A 20037-nucleotide genomic window follows, 5' to 3' on the forward strand; every position below is an offset into this window, starting at 1 on the left:
CTCACACGCTAAACAGTGTATATTACAAACCCCAAACTCAAACAGCCTTTACAACAAACAGCATACCTTGACACACACGGGGAAATAATCAGAACAGTGAGATGTTGCTGTTACTTCCATCCAACTTTTACTGTAATGATTCAACGCACCTCCCGTGCCTCAAGCTATTTGCTAAGACATCAATAATCGAATACCGATCTTCTTTAACATGCCCCACACTTGCCATGTGGATCCAAGGATCAACAATCGAACACCGATACACACATTCAATCCAAACTCGTTGCGCATTCTCAACATTCAATCATTAATAAATCAAACACTAGTATGTCTCACACACACACATATATATATATATATATATATATATATATATATATATATATATATATATATATATATATATAATCACCAGTCTGCAAACCTTTCACATCACTTACACTGAACATGTACTTTGTATATTATATCACCCAAGTCTTGTATACGTTATATACATTCCACACTTATCTTGAGACCCATAATTCCTTCTTCCTAGCTGTCCAAGAAACCTGAAAGAGCTCAAAACCTAAGTACTAAATCAAGTTAATTAAAAGACGAGCAAGCTTTAAAAAAATCCTTATATGAAAATTCCTTTGTATCTGATCACCCCCCCCCCAATATTCAAATTAATGCCCACTTTGGTCTGAGAGAGAGAGAAAGAGAGAGTTAACAAAACGTCTTTTTAATTTTATTTTTTATTTTTACCGCGATGTTGAAGTGTGTTACTGTCAACACAATTTTTGAACTCTTCAATTTATAAACAAGCAACCAAAAGATACGGATCGTATTTAAAGTCTGATATCTTTTTGGTGCACGTCATCAAAATTGAGAATATATAGATAATCGGACATAGGCCCTGTCGTCATTATCACAACACAAAAGCCTACTTGTCATCACACGCAGAAACTGCGTGTGACGAAATTGATGGTGCTTCTCCATAAGCTACGTTTAATCGGCAAAAGACCTAATAAGTGTAAGTTACGGACTTGTAATTTGTCATTCCGCTGTTGTTGTGGGCTGTTGTAGCCCACCTTGGACTATCCTCTTCAATCTGCTGCTGGGTTGTGATAATGACGACAGGGCCTATGTCCGATTATTATTATTATTATTATTATTGAGGATACAGGTCGCTTACCTCTCACTGTCTTCCACTTACCTTTCCTCAGTCAGCTAGTAGGAGGCAGATCACCAACCAAACATCTGTTCATACACCGCAGAGGGGAATGTGTGTTATGTTAGCGCGAGTTTAGATTTCTGATGGATGTGGGGAAGATATCTCATTAAATGGTATCGCTAAACATCGTAATTATACCTGTTTAAGAGGGGCAATGTTGTGATACTATTTGCACGTTAAATTTAAGATAAAGCCCCTACGGCGTACAACTGTGAACCTGTCTCAAATCTGGCGAGAAATTAAACAACCGCATAAAAGTATTTTTATTTTGAAAAACGGAGGATTTTTAAGGTGAACGCAATAAGCTTCCGTAACTTCCTTTTCCCCTACGTCACTCGCGAAAGCCACGATGGGAGCGAGAGTGACGACGAAAAGCTGCGTCGAGTCCACTCACTCACTCACGTGACGCATGTATGTCGCAAGAATTTGGATGTGCGTCAGTGAAAGAACGTGAGTACATTCCATTCATAATAACTCTAAAGTTGGCTATTTTTATCTTTTTGTTGTACATGCGCCGCAGTTGCAATGTTGCCCTAGTCATGGCTGTAGTAGTTAGTGTATTGACGATATGGCCTCCATGTCTGGTCAGCGTTTGGCTTTGAAGTATGGTCATTTTCTCCTTGCATTTGATTTTTCTCTCTCTTTTTTGCGTTTTGTGGGACGTTCATTCGGCTTTAGCAACATTTTAACCTGAAACTTTTTTATAGGCGTGATTGACGTCGAATTAAATGTTAGCATTCCGGACGTCCGCGTGAGACTTAAGTATTGTTCAAAGTGGCGACAATTCAAAAAAAAGTTAATTCGTTCCAACCCTCTGAAAAAACACCAAAAACAGGATATTGTATTGGAAAAAAATGTTTTTAATTCGCCATCTATCAACAAAGAAACACATAACTAGTGGTTTAATATTACTAAAATGTCTTTAATAGTACTAAAATTATACGGATTTCGAAGGGGGAAGAGATAGAGAGACGGACAGAGAGAGGGGGGAGTTAATTCTTTCCCACTCTCTGAAAAAACACCAAAAACAGGATATCGGATTGGAAAAAAAAGTTTTATTTCTTCTAATTCGCCACCTATTAACAAAGTAACACATAACTAGTGTTTTAATAGTGATAACATGTGTTTAATAGAAGTAAAATTGGGCGGTGTTGTGTGCACAAGTATACTTCATTACCCAGAAAGCCCTCTTTTTGCCCGCGCATGCGCGTTGTGCGTTTCCTTGTCGAACAAAGGCAAGCCGCCACGTGGGGGACGCCATTTTACAAGTCGAACGCCGTCTCAAGCACTCGCAGAATGTAAGTGTCTTGTAATTGATTGTTTTTCTCCGTTTTGGCGTATTCTTGCACGCTTATTTGGCGATAGTATTTTGCTGAAACTAGTTTATTATAACTATTCATTGTGACCCTTCGTCGAAATTGTTGAAATAAATGTTAACGTTCCAAACCCCGTAAGACTCAAGTTTTGTTCGAAGTGGCGACTATTGGCTCGTTTATTTACTTATATTAGACGTTTTAAAGAAATTCCGTTTTGTTTGGTTGGTCTTTTTCCTTGTGGTATTGGGTACAACTTTTTGCGACTATGGTCAGTGTCACTTGTAATTTTTTTCAAAGTAAAAACTACCGCAGCTCAAATAGTTATGGAAAAAAGCTGTTAAGTCTACAGGTGCTTCGGCAGTCCCCTAATCAACCTCACGTGTGGACCCCATCTTTGAATTCGTCTCAAGCTGTCGTCTAATGCAAATTCATGTGTTCAAAGTGGCGAATATTAGATGTTTTATTCACTCATATTAGACGTAGGTGTCCTTTTAAAGAAATTTCGTTTGGTTGCTGTTTTTCCTTGTCGTGGTATTAGGTGCTGTTATGAATTATTTATTATAAAAAGTAACTTAAAAGTTTGAGCCATATTTGAAATCTCTTACTGAAGTTTAGTGCCTGTTACTATCTGATCATGGGGTTGGTAGGGTTAGGATAGGCGATAAGTCCTTCTTCACAGCGGTCCGCAATATATAATTGGTAGAAAATTATTGCAGTATATTTATTGCCATTGGCCATTTAGGCTAAGGTCATATGGTCTCTTGCTGCCACCTTGTGGCTATTTAGGCACAGGTCCCTTGTCGTGGTATTGGGTGCAACTTTTTGTGACAATGCTCACTGTGAACATTTGAATTTGAAATATTTTTTGGAGGGTTTATTTAATTTTTGTTGATAAAGGTTTAAAGAGAATGACATTGTTAACTTTAATTTGTAAGATTTTCAAATGTTGGTGTGCCTTGTAATTTTTTCAAAGTAAAAAGTACCGCAGCTCTAAATAGGATGGTAAACACGGTTTGTTTACAGGTTCTTCTACCGACCCTTGATCACGTCACCTATGGGTCCAACTGACGACGTGTGACGACATGCACTCCCAGAATGCATCACATATCAAAGAATGCATAATGTATCCCAGAATGCAACGCGTGGATGCCATCGTTGAAGTCGTCAAAAGTAAGTTACTTCTTGTACTATGAAGACCCGAATAATCGTATGCCTACGATTATTTTTTCAACTCAAATTTTCGCATGCCTACGATTCTTATTCGGGTGCCTACGATTATTAATTTTTGCCTCAGTTAAGTCCGTGCAGCAGCAACATTGTTCAATGTCATTAACTTTCTACGTGTAAAGCACACGTGCTGTTTTTACTAACGTACTAGTACTAGTAAGAACGTGCAATTGCCACTGGTAGAGTTGCAATATACATAATTACAATGTCATACCTGTCAACCTGGGCCAATTCCTCCCCGTATTAATGATTGGAATTCCCCGTATTAAGCAATAGAAAACCGTACAAATGCAACGCGGCACATATTTACTCACATAGGGTGCACGTAAAAGTGTTATGGTCGCGCCGCGTTGTCGTGACGCGACCGTGAATCTATTCGGACCCAAGCGCTATGACTCATAGCTGCTTAAATAACGAAACAGGAAATGATTTAATCATTTCCTGTTTCGTGTGAAAGGGGAATGCGTGTGCGCATAGTATGTAATCGATCATCATGACTTTAATTTGTAGCTAATTGTGGAATTTAAACATTATTTTGTTTCATGCTACTAGTAAACTGTTGATTAAAATAATAATGATTGTCCTTGTTATGATTTTATAATAAATATTCCATCATAGCTTTAATTCTATGCATCGAATCTGTTTAGACACTAATTATCTCGTGCCTACTAATATTCATTATTTTTGAAATTTTCCACTGCCTACTATTATTCCGGTGTCTACTATTATTAATTCATTTGGAATTTTCCACTCCCTACTATTATTCCAGTGCCTACTATTATTCGGGTCTTCATAGTAATTTATTAGTGTTAGGGTAAGGGTTAACCCTCGTGTGGTTCCCTTGCGGCCATTTTGGCTAAGCTCGTGTGTTCCACTTGTGGCCCTCTTGTTGCCATTCTGGCTCAACTCCTGGTAATTTTGGTTCAGCTCGTGTGGTCCCTTTGCCGCCATTTTGGCTCAGTTCGTGTGGTCACCTTTCTTCCCCCTTGTGACCATTTTGGCTCTGTTTGTGTGATCCCCTTGCGGCCACTTTGGCTCAAATCGTGGTCACCTTATTTCCCCCTTGTGGCAATTTTGGCTCAGTTTGTGTGGTCACCTTGCTTCCCTTTGCGGCCATTTTGGCTCAGTACATGTGCTCACATTTTTCCCCCTTGTGGCCATTTTGGCTTAGCTCGTGTGGTCCCCTTGTGGCCATTTTGGCTCAGTTTGTGTGGTCACCTTATTTCCCTCTTGTGGCCATTTTGGCTCAACTCGTGTGGTCCCCTTGTAGCCATTTTGGCTCAGCTCGTGTGGTCCCCTTGTGGCCATTTTGGCTCCGCTCGTATAGTTCCCTTGTGGCAATTTTGGCTCCGTTCTTGTGGTCCCCTTTCTACCCCCTTGTGGCCATTTTGGCTAGGCTCGTGTGGTCTTGCGGCCATTTTGGCTCAGCTCGAATGGTTTCCTTGCGGGCATTTTGGCTCAAGTCGTATGGTTTCCTTGCGGCCATTTTGGCTCAAGTCGTATGGTTCCCTTGCGGCCATTTTGGGTCAAGTCGTATGGCCCCCTTGTGGCCATTTTGGCTCAGTGCGTGTGGTCCCGCTGTGGCCATTTTGCCTCAGTTCGTGTGGTTACCTTATTTCCCTCTTGTGGCCATTTTGGCTCAATTATAGAGTTCCTTTGTGGCCATTTTAGCTCAGCTTGTGTGGTCCCCTTGCTGTCCCTTTCTGGCCACTTTGGCTCAGTTCGTGTGGTCACCTTGCTTCCCTCTTGTGGCCATTTTGGCCCTGCTCTTGTGGTCCCTTTGTGGCCATTTTGTCTCAACTCATGTGGTCCATTTGTGGCCATTTTAGCTCAGTGCTTGGTCCCTTGTAGCCATTTTTGCTCAGCGCTTGGTCCCTTTGTGGCCATTTTGGCTCGGCTTGTGTGGTCCCCTGGCTGCCCCCTTGTGGCCATTTTGGCTAGGCTCATGTGGTCTTGTGGCCATTTTGGCTCAGCTCGTACGTATGGTTTCCTTGCGGCCATTTTGACTCAACTCATATGGTTTTCTTGCGGCCATTATGGCTAGGCTTGTGTGGTCTTGTGGCCATTTTGGCTAGGCTTGTGTGGTCTTGTGGCCATTTTGGCTCAGCTCGTATGGTTTCCTTGCGGGCATTTTGGCTCAAGTCGTATGGTTTCCTTGCGGCCATTTTGGCTCAAGTCGTATGGTTCCCTTGCGGCCATTTTGGCTCAAGTCGTATGGTTCCCTTGCGGCCATTTTGGCACAGCTTGTGTGGTCCCCTTGTGGCCATTTGGCTCGGCTTGTATGGTTCCCTTGCGGCATATTTGGCTAAGTTCGTGTGGTTACCTTATTTCCCTCTTGTGGCAATTTTGGCTCAGCGCTTGGTCCCTTTGTGGCCATTTTGGCTCGGCTCGTGTGGTCCCCTGGCTGCCCCCTTGTGTAGTCTTGTGGCCATTTTGGCTCGGCTCGTGTGGTCCCCTGGCTGCCCCCTTGTGTAGTCTTGTGGCCATTTTGGCTCAGCTCGTACGTATGGTTTCCTTGCGGCCATTTTGGCTCAACTCGTATGGATTTCTTGCGGCCATTTTGGCTAGGCTTGTGTGGTCTTGTGGCCATTTTGGCTCAGCTTGTATGGTTTCCTTGCAGCCATTTTGGCTCAATTCGCATGGTTTCTTTGCGGCCATTTTGGCTCAAGTCGTATGGTTCCCTTGCGGCCATTTTGGCACAGCTCGTGTGGTCCCCTTGTGGCCATTTGGCCCAGCTTGTATGGGTCCCTTGCGGCCAATTTGGCATCCCAGAATGCATCACATATCCCAGAATGCATTGCGTATCCCAGAATCCAACGTGTGGACGCCATCTTTCAAGTTGTCAAAAGTAAAGTTCTTCTAATTGATTAATGTTTTGTCCCTGCTGCCCCCTTGTGGCCATTTTGGCTCAGCTCGTATGGTCCCTTTGCTGCCCCCGTGTGGCCATTTTGGCTCTGCTCGTGTGGTCCCCTTCCCCCTTGTGGCCATTTTGGCTCAACTCATATGGTTCTTTGCGGCCATTTTGGCTCAGCTCGTGTGGTCCCTTTGCTGCCCCCTTGTTGCCATTATGGCTCAGCTTCTGGCCATTTTTGCTCAGCTTGTATGGTTCCCTTGCGGCCATTTTGGCAAAGCTCGTGTGGTCCCCTTGCTGCCCGCATGTTGTCATTTTGGCTCAGCTCGTGTGGTCCCCTTGCTGCTCTCTTCTGGCCACTTTGGCTCATTTCGTGTGGTCACCTTGCTTCCCTCTTGTGGCCATTTTGGCTCAGCTCATATGGTCCATTTGTGGCCATTTTTTCTCAGCTCGTGTGGTCCCTTTGTGGCCATTTTGGCTCAGCTCGTGTCGTCCCCTGGCTGCCCCGTTGTGGTCATTTTGGCTTAGCTCATGTGGTCACCTCGCCACCCCCTTGTGGCCATTTTGGCCCAGCTTGTGTGGTATGCTGCCCCCTTGTGGCCATTCTGGCTCAGTTTGTGTGGCCCCCTTGCTGTCCCCCTTGTGGCCTTTTTGGCTCAGCTTCTGGCCATTTTTGCTCAGCTGGTGTGGTCCCCTTGTCAGTGTGAACATTAGAAATATTTTTTGCAGGGTTTATTTGATTCTTGTTGATAAATGTTAAGTGAGAATGACAAATTGTTAATTTTAATTTATAAGATTTTCGAATGTTGGTGTGTCTTGTAATTTTTTAAAAGTAAAAAGTACTGCAGCCCTAAATAGTAGGTTACAGGATATTCTACCGACCCTTAATCACGTCACCTACGGGTCTAACTTGTCCAATTGACGACATGCGTGCAATAGAAGAATGCATCAGGTATCACAGAATGCAAAGTGTGGATGCCATCTCTTAAGTCGGCAAAACTAAGTTACTTCTTGTTATTGATTAATGTTAGGGTAAGGATAAGGGTTTAGGGTCCTACGGGGTTAGGGTGTTATTTCTGTCCCATTGCACATCTAGAAATTTGAAGGTAAAATTGGCCATTGAACTCAAAATCGTCAGAGGGTAAGGTAAGATTTAAGATTTGTTAACTGATCGTGCTTCCCGGGGTAATTTTTTGAATGTGTTTTTGATGCCCAAAAGTAATCCTGAGATGATAGTGTGCCTTGTAATTATTCAAAGTAAAAAGTACCTCAGCTTTAAACAGTATGGTAAACATGAGGTTTGTTTACAGGTTCTGGCCCCTTAATCACGTCAACTACGGGTCCAACTTGTCCAATTGATGACATGCGTGCAATCCCAGAATGCATCACGTATCCCAGAATGCATCACGTACCTCAGAATGCATCACATAGCCAAGAATGCCTCACGAATCCCAGAATGCAACGTGTGGATGCTATCTTTGAAGTCGTCAAAAGTAAGTTACTTCTTGTTATTGGGGGTTAGGGGTAGGGGTAGGGTTTAGGGTTAAGAGGTTAGGGTTAGGGGTTAGGGTTAGGGTTGGGGTTGGGGTTAGGGGTTAGGGTTAGGGTTAGGGTTAGGGTTTAGGGTTTAAGGGTTAGGGTTAGGGTTAGGGTTAGGGTTAGGGTTAGGGTAGGGGTTAGGGTAGGGGTTAGGGTAGGGGTTAGGGTTAGGGTTAGGGTTGGGGTTGGGGTTGGGGTTAGGGTTAGGGGTTAGGGTTAGGGTTAGGGTTAGGGTTAGGGTTAGGGTTAGGGTTAGGGTTAGGGTTAGGGTTAGGGTTAGGGTTAGGGTTAGGGTTAGGGTTAGGGTTAGGGTTAGGGTTAGGGTTAGGGTTAGGGTTAGGGTTAGGGTTAGGGTTAGGGTTAGGGTTAGGGTTAGGGTTAGGGTTAGGGTTAGGGTTAGGGTTAGGGTTAGGGTTAGGGTTAGGGTTAGGGTTAGGGTTAGGGTTAGGGTTAGGGTTAGGGTTAGGGTTAGGGTTAGGGTTAGGGTTAGGGTTAGGGTTAGGGTTAGGGTTAGGGTTAGGGTTAGGGTTAGGGTTAGGGTTAGGGTTAGGGTTAGGGTTAGGGTTAGGGTTAGGGTTAGGGTTAGGGTTAGGGTTAGGGTTAGGGTTAGGGTTAGGGTTAGGGTTAGGGTTAGGGTTAGGGTTAGGGTTAGGGTTAGGGTTAGGGTTAGGGTTAGGGTTAGGGTTAGGGTTAGGGTTAGGGTTAGGGTTAGGGTTAGGGTTAGGGTTAGGGTTAGGGTTAGGGTTAGGGTTAGGGTTAGGGTTAGGGTTAGGGTTAGGGTTAGGGTTAGGGTTAGGGTTAGGGTTAGGGTTAGGGTTAGGGTTAGGGTTAGGGTTAGGGTTAGGGTTAGGGTTAGGGTTAGGGTTAGGGTTAGGGTTAGGGTTAGGGTTAGGGTTAGGGTTAGGGTTAGGGTTAGGGTTAGGGTTAGGGTTAGGGTTAGGGTTAGGGTTAGGGTTAGGGTTAGGGTTAGGGTTAGGGTTAGGGTTAGGGTTAGGGTTAGGGTTAGGGTTAGGGTTAGGGTTAGGGTTAGGGTTAGGGTTAGGGTTAGGGTTAGGGTTAGGGTTAGGGTTAGGGTTAGGGTTAGGGTTAGGGTTAGGGTTAGGGTTAGGGTTAGGGTTAGGGTTAGGGTTAGGGTTAGGGTTAGGGTTAGGGTTAGGGTTAGGGTTAGGGTTAGGGTTAGGGTTAGGGTTAGGGTTAGGGTTAGGGTTAGGGTTAGGGTTAGGGTTAGGGTTAGGGTTAGGGTTAGGGTTAGGGTTAGGGTTAGGGTTAGGGTTAGGGTTAGGGTTAGGGTTAGGGTTAGGGTTAGGGTTAGGGTTAGGGTTAGGGTTAGGGTTAGGGTTAGGGTTAGGGTTAGGGTTAGGGTTAGGGTTAGGGTTAGGGTTAGGGTTAGGGTTAGGGTTAGGGTTAGGGTTAGGGTTAGGGTTAGGGTTAGGGTTAGGGTTAGGGTTAGGGTTAGGGTTAGGGTTAGGGTTAGGGTTAGGGTTAGGGTTAGGGTTAGGGTTAGGGTTAGGGTTAGGGTTAGGGTTAGGGTTAGGGTTAGGGTTAGGGTTAGGGTTAGGGTTAGGGTTAGGGTTAGGGTTAGGGTTAGGGTTAGGGTTAGGGTTAGGGTTAGGGTTAGGGTTAGGGTTAGGGTTAGGGTTAGGGTTAGGGTTAGGGTTAGGGTTAGGGTTAGGGTTAGGGTTAGGGTTAGGGTTAGGGTTAGGGTTAGGGTTAGGGTTAGGGTTAGGGTTAGGGTTAGGGTTAGGGTTAGGGTTAGGGTTAGGGTTAGGGTTAGGGTTAGGGTTAGGGTTAGGGTTAGGGTTAGGGTTAGGGTTAGGGTTAGGGTTAGGGTTAGGGTTAGGGTTAGGGTTAGGGTTAGGGTTAGGGTTAGGGTTAGGGTTAGGGTTAGGGTTAGGGTTAGGGTTAGGGTTAGGGTTAGGGTTAGGGTTAGGGTTAGGGTTAGGGTTAGGGTTAGGGTTAGGGTTAGGGTTAGGGTTAGGGTTAGGGTTAGGGTTAGGGTTAGGGTTAGGGTTAGGGTTAGGGTTAGGGTTAGGGTTAGGGTTAGGGTTAGGGTTAGGGTTAGGGTTAGGGTTAGGGTTAGGGTTAGGGTTAGGGTTAGGGTTAGGGTTAGGGTTAGGGTTAGGGTTAGGGTTAGGGTTAGGGTTAGGGTTAGGGTTAGGGTTAGGGTTAGGGTTAGGGTTAGGGTTAGGGTTAGGGTTAGGGTTAGGGTTAGGGTTAGGGTTAGGGTTAGGGTTAGGGTTAGGGTTAGGGTTAGGGTTAGGGTTAGGGTTAGGGTTAGGGTTAGGGTTAGGGTTAGGGTTAGGGTTAGGGTTAGGGTTAGGGTTAGGGTTAGGGTTAGGGTTAGGGTTAGGGTTAGGGTTAGGGTTAGGGTTAGGGTTAGGGTTAGGGTTAGGGTTAGGGTTAGGGTTAGGGTTAGGGTTAGGGTTAGGGTTAGGGTTAGGGTTAGGGTTAGGGTTAGGGTTAGGGTTAGGGTTAGGGTTAGGGTTAGGGTTAGGGTTAGGGTTAGGGTTAGGGTTAGGGTTAGGGTTAGGGTTAGGGTTAGGGTTAGGGTTAGGGTTAGGGTTAGGGTTAGGGTTAGGGTTAGGGTTAGGGTTAGGGTTAGGGTTAGGGTTAGGGTTAGGGTTAGGGTTAGGGTTAGGGTTAGGGTTAGGGTTAGGGTTAGGGTTAGGGTTAGGGTTAGGGTTAGGGTTAGGGTTAGGGTTAGGGTTAGGGTTAGGGTTAGGGTTAGGGTTAGGGTTAGGGTTAGGGTTAGGGTTAGGGTTAGGGTTAGGGTTAGGGTTAGGGTTAGGGTTAGGGTTAGGGTTAGGGTTAGGGTTAGGGTTAGGGTTAGGGTTAGGGTTAGGGTTAGGGTTAGGGTTAGGGTTAGGGTTAGGGTTAGGGTTAGGGTTAGGGTTAGGGTTAGGGTTAGGGTTAGGGTTAGGGTTAGGGTTAGGGTTAGGGTTAGGGTTAGGGTTAGGGTTAGGGTTAGGGTTAGGGTTAGGGTTAGGGTTAGGGTTAGGGTTAGGGTTAGGGTTAGGGTTAGGGTTAGGGATAGGGTTAGGGTTAGGGTTAGGGTTAGGGTTAGGGTTAGGGTTAGGGTTAGGGTTAGGGTTAGGGTTAGGGTTAGGGTTAGGGTTAGGGTTAGGGTTAGGGTTAGGGTTAGGGTTAGGGTTAGGGTTAGGGTTAGGGTTAGGGTTAGGGTTAGGGTTAGGGTTAGGGTTAGGGTTAGGGTTAGGGTTAGGGTTAGGGTTAGGGTTAGGGTTAGGGTTAGGGTTAGGGTTAGGGTTAGGGTTAGGGTTAGGGTTAGGGTTAGGGTTAGGGTTAGGGTTAGGGTTAGGGTTAGGGTTAGGGTTAGGGTTAGGGTTAGGGTTAGGGTTAGGGTTAGGGTTAGGGTTAGGGTTAGGGTTAGGGTTAGGGTTAGGGTTAGGGTTAGGGTTAGGGTTAGGGTTAGGGTTAGGGTTAGGGTTAGGGTTAGGGTTAGGGTTAGGGTTAGGGTTAGGGTTAGGGTTAGGGTTAGGGTTAGGGTTAGGGTTAGGGTTAGGGTTAGGGTTAGGGTTAGGGTTAGGGTTAGGGTTAGGGTTAGGGTTAGGGTTAGGGTTAGGGTTAGGGTTAGGGTTAGGGTTAGGGTTAGGGTTAGGGTTAGGGTTAGGGTTAGGGTTAGGGTTAGGGTTAGGGTTAGGGTTAGGGTTAGGGTTAGGGTTAGGGTTAGGGTTAGGGTTAGGGTTAGGGTTAGGGTTAGGGTTAGGGTTAGGGTTAGGGTTAGGGTTAGGGTTAGGGTTAGGGTTAGGGTTAGGGTTAGGGTTAGGGTTAGGGTTAGGGTTAGGGTTAGGGTTAGGGTTAGGGTTAGGGTTAGGGTTAGGGTTAGGGTTAGGGTTAGGGTTAGGGTTAGGGTTAGGGTTAGGGTTAGGGTTAGGGTTAGGGTTAGGGTTAGGGTTAGGGTTAGGGTTAGGGTTAGGGTTAGGGTTAGGGTTAGGGTTAGGGTTAGGGTTAGGGTTAGGGTTAGGGTTAGGGTTAGGGTTAGGGTTAGGGTTAGGGTTAGGGTTAGGGTTAGGGTTAGGGTTAGGGTTAGGGTTAGGGTTAGGGTTAGGGTTAGGGTTAGGGTTAGGGTTAGGGTTAGGGTTAGGGTTAGGGTTAGGGTTAGGGTTAGGGTTAGGGTTAGGGTTAGGGTTAGGGTTAGGGTTAGGGTTAGGGTTAGGGTTAGGGTTAGGGTTAGGGTTAGGGTTAGGGTTAGGGTTAGGGTTAGGGTTAGGGTTAGGGTTAGGGTTAGGGTTAGGGTTAGGGTTAGGGTTAGGGTTAGGGTTAGGGTTAGGGTTAGGGTTAGGGTTAGGGTTAGGGTTAGGGTTAGGGTTAGGGTTAGGGTTAGGGTTAGGGTTAGGGTTAGGGTTAGGGTTAGGGTTAGGGTTAGGGTTAGGGTTAGGGTTAGGGTTAGGGTTAGGGTTAGGGTTAGGGTTAGGGTTAGGGTTAGGGTTAGGGTTAGGGTTAGGGTTAGGGTTAGGGTTAGGGTTAGGGTTAGGGTTAGGGTTAGGGTTAGGGTTAGGGTTAGGGTTAGGGTTAGGGTTAGGGTTAGGGTTAGGGTTAGGGTTAGGGTTAGGGTTAGGGTTAGGGTTAGGGTTAGGGTTAGGGTTAGGGTTAGGGTTAGGGTTAGGGTTAGGGTTAGGGTTAGGGTTAGGGTTAGGGTTAGGGTTAGGGTTAGGGTTAGGGTTAGGGTTAGGGTTAGGGTTAGGGTTAGGGTTAGGGTTAGGGTTAGGGTTAGGGTTAGGGTTAGGGTTAGGGTTAGGGTTAGGGTTAGGGTTAGGGTTAGGGTTAGGGTTAGGGTTAGGGTTAGGGTTAGGGTTAGGGTTAGGGTTAGGGTTAGGGTTAGGGTTAGGGTTAGGGTTAGGGTTAGGGTTAGGGTTAGGGTTAGGGTTAGGGTTAGGGTTAGGGTTAGGGTTAGGGTTAGGGTTAGGGTTAGGGTTAGGGTTAGGGTTAGGGTTAGGGTTAGGGTTAGGGTTAGGGTTAGGGTTAGGGTTAGGGTTAGGGTTAGGGTTAGGGTTAGGGTTAGGGTTAGGGTTAGGGTTAGGGTTAGGGTTAGGGTTAGGGTTAGGGTTAGGGTTAGGGTTAGGGTTAGGGTTAGGGTTAGGGTTAGGGTTAGGGTTAGGGTTAGGGTTAGGGTTAGGGTTAGGGTTAGGGTTAGGGTTAGGGTTAGGGTTAGGGTTAGGGTTAGGGTTAGGGTTAGGGTTAGGGTTAGGGTTAGGGTTAGGGTTAGGGTTAGGGTTAGGGTTAGGGTTAGGGTTAGGGTTAGGGTTAGGGTTAGGGTTAGGGTTAGGGTTAGGGTTAGGGTTAGGGTTAGGGTTAGGGTTAGGGTTAGGGTTAGGGTTAGGGTTAGGGTTAGGGTTAGGGTTAGGGTTAGGGTTAGGGTTAGGGTTAGGGTTAGGGTTAGGGTTAGGGTTAGGGTTAGGGTTAGGGTTAGGGTTAGGGTTAGGGTTAGGGTTAGGGTTAGGGTTAGGGTTAGGGTTAGGGTTAGGGTTAGGGTTAGGGTTAGGGTTAGGGTTAGGGTTAGGGTTAGGGTTAGGGTTAGGGTTAGGGTTAGGGTTAGGGTTAGGGTTAGGGTTAGGGTTAGGGTTAGGGTTAGGGTTAGGGTTAGGGTTAGGGTTAGGGTTAGGGTTAGGGTTAGGGTTAGGGTTAGGGTTAGGGTTAGGGTTAGGGTTAGGGTTAGGGTTAGGGTTAGGGTTAGGGTTAGGGTTAGGGTTAGGGTTAGGGTTAGGGTTAGGGTTAGGGTTAGGGTTAGGGTTAGGGTTAGGGTTAGGGTTAGGGTTAGGGTTAGGGTTAGGGTTAGGGTTAGGGTTAGGGTTAGGGTTAGGGTTAGGGTTAGGGTTAGGGTTAGGGTTAGGGTTAGGGTTAGGGTTAGGGTTAGGGTTAGGGTTAGGGTTAGGGTTAGGGTTAGGGTTAGGGTTAGGGTTAGGGTTAGGGTTAGGGTTAGGGTTAGGGTTAGGGTTAGGGTTAGGGTTAGGGTTAGGGTTAGGGTTAGGGTTAGGGTTAGGGTTAGGGTTAGGGTTAGGGTTAGGGTTAGGGTTAGGGTTAGGGTTAGGGTTAGGGTTAGGGTTAGGGTTAGGGTTAGGGTTAGGGTTAGGGTTAGGGTTAGGGTTAGGGTTAGGGTTAGGGTTAGGGTTAGGGTTAGGGTTAGGGTTAGGGTTAGGGTTAGGGTTAGGGTTAGGGTTAGGGTTAGGGTTAGGGTTAGGGTTAGGGTTAGGGTTAGGGTTAGGGTTAGGGTTAGGGTTAGGGTTAGGGTTAGGGTTAGGGTTAGGGTTAGGGTTAGGGTTAGGGTTAGGGTTAGGGTTAGGGTTAGGGTTAGGGTTAGGGTTAGGGTTAGGGTTAGGGTTAGGGTTAGGGTTAGGGTTAGGGTTAGGGTTAGGGTTAGGGTTAGGGTTAGGGTTAGGGTTAGGGTTAGGGTTAGGGTTAGGGTTAGGGTTAGGGTTAGGGTTAGGGTTAGGGTTAGGGTTAGGGTTAGGGTTAGGGTTAGGGTTAGGGTTAGGGTTAGGGTTAGGGTTAGGGTTAGGGTTAGGGTTAGGGTTAGGGTTAGGGTTAGGGTTAGGGTTAGGGTTAGGGTTAGGGTTAGGGTTAGGGTTAGGGTTAGGGTTAGGGTTAGGGTTAGGGTTAGGGTTAGGGTTAGGGTTAGGGTTAGGGTTAGGGTTAGGGTTAGGGTTAGGGTTAGGGTTAGGGTTAGGGTTAGGGTTAGGGTTAGGGTTAGGGTTAGGGTTAGGGTTAGGGTTAGGGTTAGGGTTAGGGTTAGGGTTAGGGTTAGGGTTAGGGTTAGGGTTAGGGTTAGGGTTAGGGTTAGGGTTAGGGTTAGGGTTAGGGTTAGGGTTAGGGTTAGGGTTAGGGTTAGGGTTAGGGTTAGGGTTAGGGTTAGGGTTAGGGTTAGGGTTAGGGTTAGGGTTAGGGTTAGGGTTAGGGTTAGGGTTAGGGTTAGGGTTAGGGTTAGGGTTAGGGTTAGGGTTAGGGTTAGGGTTAGGGTTAGGGTTAGGGTTAGGGTTAGGGTTAGGGTTAGGGTTAGGGTTAGGGTTAGGGTTAGGGTTAGGGTTAGGGTTAGGGTTAGGGTTAGGGTTAGGGTTAGGGTTAGGGTTAGGGTTAGGGTTAGGGTTAGGGTTAGGGTTAGGGTTAGGGTTAGGGTTAGGGTTAGGGTTAGGGTTAGGGTTAGGGTTAGGGTTAGGGTTAGGGTTAGGGTTAGGGTTAGGGTTAGGGTTAGGGTTAGGGTTAGGGTTAGGGTTAGGGTTAGGGTTAGGGTTAGGGTTAGGGTTAGGGTTAGGGTTAGGGTTAGGGTTAGGGTTAGGGTTAGGGTTAGGGTTAGGGTTAGGGTTAGGGTTAGGGTTAGGGTTAGGGTTAGGGTTAGGGTTAGGGTTAGGGTTAGGGTTAGGGTTAGGGTTAGGGTTAGGGTTAGGGTTAGGGTTAGGGTTAGGGTTAGGGTTAGGGTTAGGGTTAGGGTTAGGGTTAGGGTTAGGGTTAGGGTTAGGGTTAGGGTTAGGGTTAGGGTTAGGGTTAGGGTTAGGGTTAGGGTTAGGGTTAGGGTTAGGGTTAGGGTTAGGGTTAGGGTTAGGGTTAGGGTTAGGGTTAGGGTTAGGGTTAGGGTTAGGGTTAGGGTTAGGGTTAGGGTTAGGGTTAGGGTTAGGGTTAGGGTTAGGGTTAGGGTTAGGGTTAGGGTTAGGGTTAGGGTTAGGGTTAGGGTTAGGGTTAGGGTTAGGGTTAGGGTTAGGGTTAGGGTTAGGGTTAGGGTTAGGGTTAGGGTTAGGGTTAGGGTTAGGGTTAGGGTTAGGGTTAGGGTTAGGGTTAGGGTTAGGGTTAGGGTTAGGGTTAGGGTTAGGGTTAGGGTTAGGGTTAGGGTTAGGGTTAGGGTTAGGGTTAGGGTTAGGGTTAGGGTTAGGGTTAGGGTTAGGGTTAGGGTTAGGGTTAGGGTTAGGGTTAGGGTTAGGGTTAGGGTTAGGGTTAGGGTTAGGGTTAGGGTTAGGGTTAGGGTTAGGGTTAGGGTTAGGGTTAGGGTTAGGGTTAGGGTTAGGGTTAGGGTTAGGGTTAGGGTTAGGGTTAGGGTTAGGGTTAGGGTTAGGGTTAGGGTTAGGGTTAGGGTTAGGGTTAGGGTTAGGGTTAGGGTTAGGGTTAGGGTTAGGGTTAGGGTTAGGGTTAGGGTTAGGGTTAGGGTTAGGGTTAGGGTTAGGGTTAGGGTTAGGGTTAGGGTTAGGGTTAGGGTTAGGGTTAGGGTTAGGGTTAGGGTTAGGGTTAGGGTTAGGGTTAGGGTTAGGGTTAGGGTTAGGGTTAGGGTTAGGGTTAGGGTTAGGGTTAGGGTTAGGGTTAGGGTTAGGGTTAGGGTTAGGGTTAGGGTTAGGGTTAGGGTTAGGGTTAGGGTTAGGGTTAGGGTTAGGGTTAGGGTTAGGGTTAGGGTTAGGGTTAGGGTTAGGGTTAGGGTTAGGGTTAGGGTTAGGGTTAGGGTTAGGGTTAGGGTTAGGGTTAGGGTTAGGGTTAGGGTTAGGGTTAGGGTTAGGGTTAGGGTTAGGGTTAGGGTTAGGGTTAGGGTTAGGGTTAGGGTTAGGGTTAGGGTTAGGGTTAGGGTTAGGGTTAGGGTTAGGGTTAGGGTTAGGGTTAGGGTTAGGGTTAGGGTTAGGGTTAGGGTTAGGGTTAGGGTTAGGGTTAGGGTTAGGGTTAGGGTTAGGGTTAGGGTTAGGGTTAGGGTTAGGGTTAGGGTTAGGGTTAGGGTTAGGGTTAGGGTTAGGGTTAGGGTTAGGGTTAGGGTTAGGGTTAGGGTTAGGGTTAGGGTTAGGGTTAGGGTTAGGGTTAGGGTTAGGGTTAGGGTTAGGGTTAGGGTTAGGGTTAGGGTTAGGGTTAGGGTTAGGGTTAGGGTTAGGGTTAGGGTTAGGGTTAGGGTTAGGGTTAGGGTTAGGGTTAGGGTTAGGGTTAGGGTTAGGGTTAGGGTTAGGGTTAGGGTTAGGGTTAGGGTTAGGGTTAGGGTTAGGGTTAGGGTTAGGGTTAGGGTTAGGGTTAGGGTTAGGGTTAGGGTTAGGGTTAGGGTTAGGGTTAGGGTTAGGGTTAGGGTTAGGGTTAGGGTTAGGGTTAGGGTTAGGGTTAGGGTTAGGGTTAGGGTTAGGGTTAGGGTTAGGGTTAGGGTTAGGGTTAGGGTTAGGGTTAGGGTTAGGGTTAGGGTTAGGGTTAGGGTTAGGGTTAGGGTTAGGGTTAGGGTTAGGGTTAGGGTTAGGGTTAGGGTTAGGGTTAGGGTTAGGGTTAGGGTTAGGGTTAGGGTTAGGGTTAGGGTTAGGGTTAGGGTTAGGGTTAGGGTTAGGGTTAGGGTTAGGGTTAGGGTTAGGGTTAGGGTTAGGGTTAGGGTTAGGGTTAGGGTTAGGGTTAGGGTTAGGGTTAGGGTTAGGGTTAGGGTTAGGGTTAGGGTTAGGGTTAGGGTTAGGGTTAGGGTTAGGGTTAGGGTTAGGGTTAGGGTTAGGGTTAGGGTTAGGGTTAGGGTTAGGGTTAGGGTTAGGGTTAGGGTTAGGGTTAGGGTTAGGGTTAGGGTTAGGGTTAGGGTTAGGGTTAGGGTTAGGGTTAGGGTTAGGGTTAGGGTTAGGGTTAGGGTTAGGGTTAGGGTTAGGGTTAGGGTTAGGGTTAGGGTTAGGGTTAGGGTTAGGGTTAGGGTTAGGGTTAGGGTTAGGGTTAGGGTTAGGGTTAGGGTTAGGGTTAGGGTTAGGGTTAGGGTTAGGGTTAGGGTTAGGGTTAGGGTTAGGGTTAGGGTTAGGGTTAGGGTTAGGGTTAGGGTTAGGGTTAGGGTTAGGGTTAGGGTTAGGGTTAGGGTTAGGGTTAGGGTTAGGGTTAGGGTTAGGGTTAGGGTTAGGGTTAGGGTTAGGGTTAGGGTTAGGGTTAGGGTTAGGGTTAGGGTTAGGGTTAGGGTTAGGGTTAGGGTTAGGGTTAGGGTTAGGGTTAGGGTTAGGGTTAGGGTTAGGGTTAGGGTTAGGGTTAGGGTTAGGGTTAGGGTTAGGGTTAGGGTTAGGGTTAGGGTTAGGGTTAGGGTTAGGGTTAGGGTTAGGGTTAGGGTTAGGGTTAGGGTTAGGGTTAGGGTTAGGGTTAGGGTTAGGGTTAGGGTTAGGGTTAGGGTTAGGGTTAGGGTTAGGGTTAGGGTTAGGGTTAGGGTTAGGGTTAGGGTTAGGGTTAGGGTTAGGGTTAGGGTTAGGGTTAGGGTTAGGGTTAGGGTTAGGGTTAGGGTTAGGGTTAGGGTTAGGGTTAGGGTTAGGGTTAGGGTTAGGGTTAGGGTTAGGGTTAGGGTTAGGGTTAGGGTTAGGGTTAGGGTTAGGGTTAGGGTTAGGGTTAGGGTTAGGGTTAGGGTTAGGGTTAGGGTTAGGGTTAGGGTTAGGGTTAGGGTTAGGGTTAGGGTTAGGGTTAGGGTTAGGGTTAGGGTTAGGGTTAGGGTTAGGGTTAGGGTTAGGGTTAGGGTTAGGGTTAGGGTTAGGGTTAGGGTTAGGGTTAGGGTTAGGGTTAGGGTTAGGGTTAGGGTTAGGGTTAGGGTTAGGGTTAGGGTTAGGGTTAGGGTTAGGGTTAGGGTTAGGGTTAGGGTTAGGGTTAGGGTTAGGGTTAGGGTTAGGGTTAGGGTTAGGGTTAGGGTTAGGGTTAGGGTTAGGGTTAGGGTTAGGGTTAGGGTTAGGGTTAGGGTTAGGGTTAGGGTTAGGGTTAGGGTTAGGGTTAGGGTTAGGGTTAGGGTTAGGGTTAGGGTTAGGGTTAGGGTTAGGGTTAGGGTTAGGGTTAGGGTTAGGGTTAGGGTTAGGGTTAGGGTTAGGGTTAGGGTTAGGGTTAGGGTTAGGGTTAGGGTTAGGGTTAGGGTTAGGGTTAGGGTTAGGGTTAGGGTTAGGGTTAGGGTTAGGGTTAGGGTTAGGGTTAGGGTTAGGGTTAGGGTTAGGGTTAGGGTTAGGGTTAGGGTTAGGGTTAGGGTTAGGGTTAGGGTTAGGGTTAGGGTTAGGGTTAGGGTTAGGGTTAGGGTTAGGGTTAGGGTTAGGGTTAGGGTTAGGGTTAGGGTTAGGGTTAGGGTTAGGGTTAGGGTTAGGGTTAGGGTTAGGGTTAGGGTTAGGGTTAGGGTTAGGGTTAGGGTTAGGGTTAGGGTTAGGGTTAGGGTTAGGGTTAGGGTTAGGGTTAGGGTTAGGGTTAGGGTTAGGGTTAGGGTTAGGGTTAGGGTTAGGGTTAGGGTTAGGGTTAGGGTTAGGGTTAGGGTTAGGGTTAGGGTTAGGGTTAGGGTTAGGGTTAGGGTTAGGGTTAGGGTTAGGGTTAGGGTTAGGGTTAGGGTTAGGGTTAGGGTTAGGGTTAGGGTTAGGGTTAGGGTTAGGGTTAGGGTTAGGGTTAGGGTTAGGGTTAGGGTTAGGGTTAGGGTTAGGGTTAGGGTTAGGGTTAGGGTTAGGGTTAGGGTTAGGGTTAGGGTTAGGGTTAGGGTTAGGGTTAGGGTTAGGGTTAGGGTTAGGGTTAGGGTTAGGGTTAGGGTTAGGGTTAGGGTTAGGGTTAGGGTTAGGGTTAGGGTTAGGGTTAGGGTTAGGGTTAGGGTTAGGGTTAGGGTTAGGGTTAGGGTTAGGGTTAGGGTTAGGGTTAGGGTTAGGGTTAGGGTTAGGGTTAGGGTTAGGGTTAGGGTTAGGGTTAGGGTTAGGGTTAGGGTTAGGGTTAGGGTTAGGGTTAGGGTTAGGGTTAGGGTTAGGGTTAGGGTTAGGGTTAGGGTTAGGGTTAGGGTTAGGGTTAGGGTTAGGGTTAGGGTTAGGGTTAGGGTTAGGGTTAGGGTTAGGGTTAGGGTTAGGGTTAGGGTTAGGGTTAGGGTTAGGGTTAGGGTTAGGGTTAGGGTTAGGGTTAGGGTTAGGGTTAGGGTTAGGGTTAGGGTTAGGGTTAGGGTTAGGGTTAGGGTTAGGGTTAGGGTTAGGGTTAGGGTTAGGGTTAGGGTT

At 47.2% G+C, this 20037-nt stretch overlaps 1 long non-coding RNA gene across 1 annotated transcript; it reads left to right on the forward strand.

Moving 5' to 3' along the window:
- Positions 1–1534: 1534 nt before the first annotated feature.
- Positions 1535–8106, forward strand: LOC144068198 (uncharacterized). The gene is made up of 3 exons (XR_013298134.1): positions 1535–1660; positions 3550–3696; positions 7915–8106. It is a non-coding gene; the product is annotated as an uncharacterized LOC144068198 (long non-coding RNA).
- Positions 8107–20037: the final 11931 nt, after the last annotated feature.

Source organism: Stigmatopora argus, chromosome 22 (assembly GCF_051989625.1).
Source record: "Stigmatopora argus isolate UIUO_Sarg chromosome 22, RoL_Sarg_1.0, whole genome shotgun sequence".
NCBI lineage: Eukaryota > Metazoa > Chordata > Actinopteri > Syngnathiformes > Syngnathidae > Stigmatopora > Stigmatopora argus.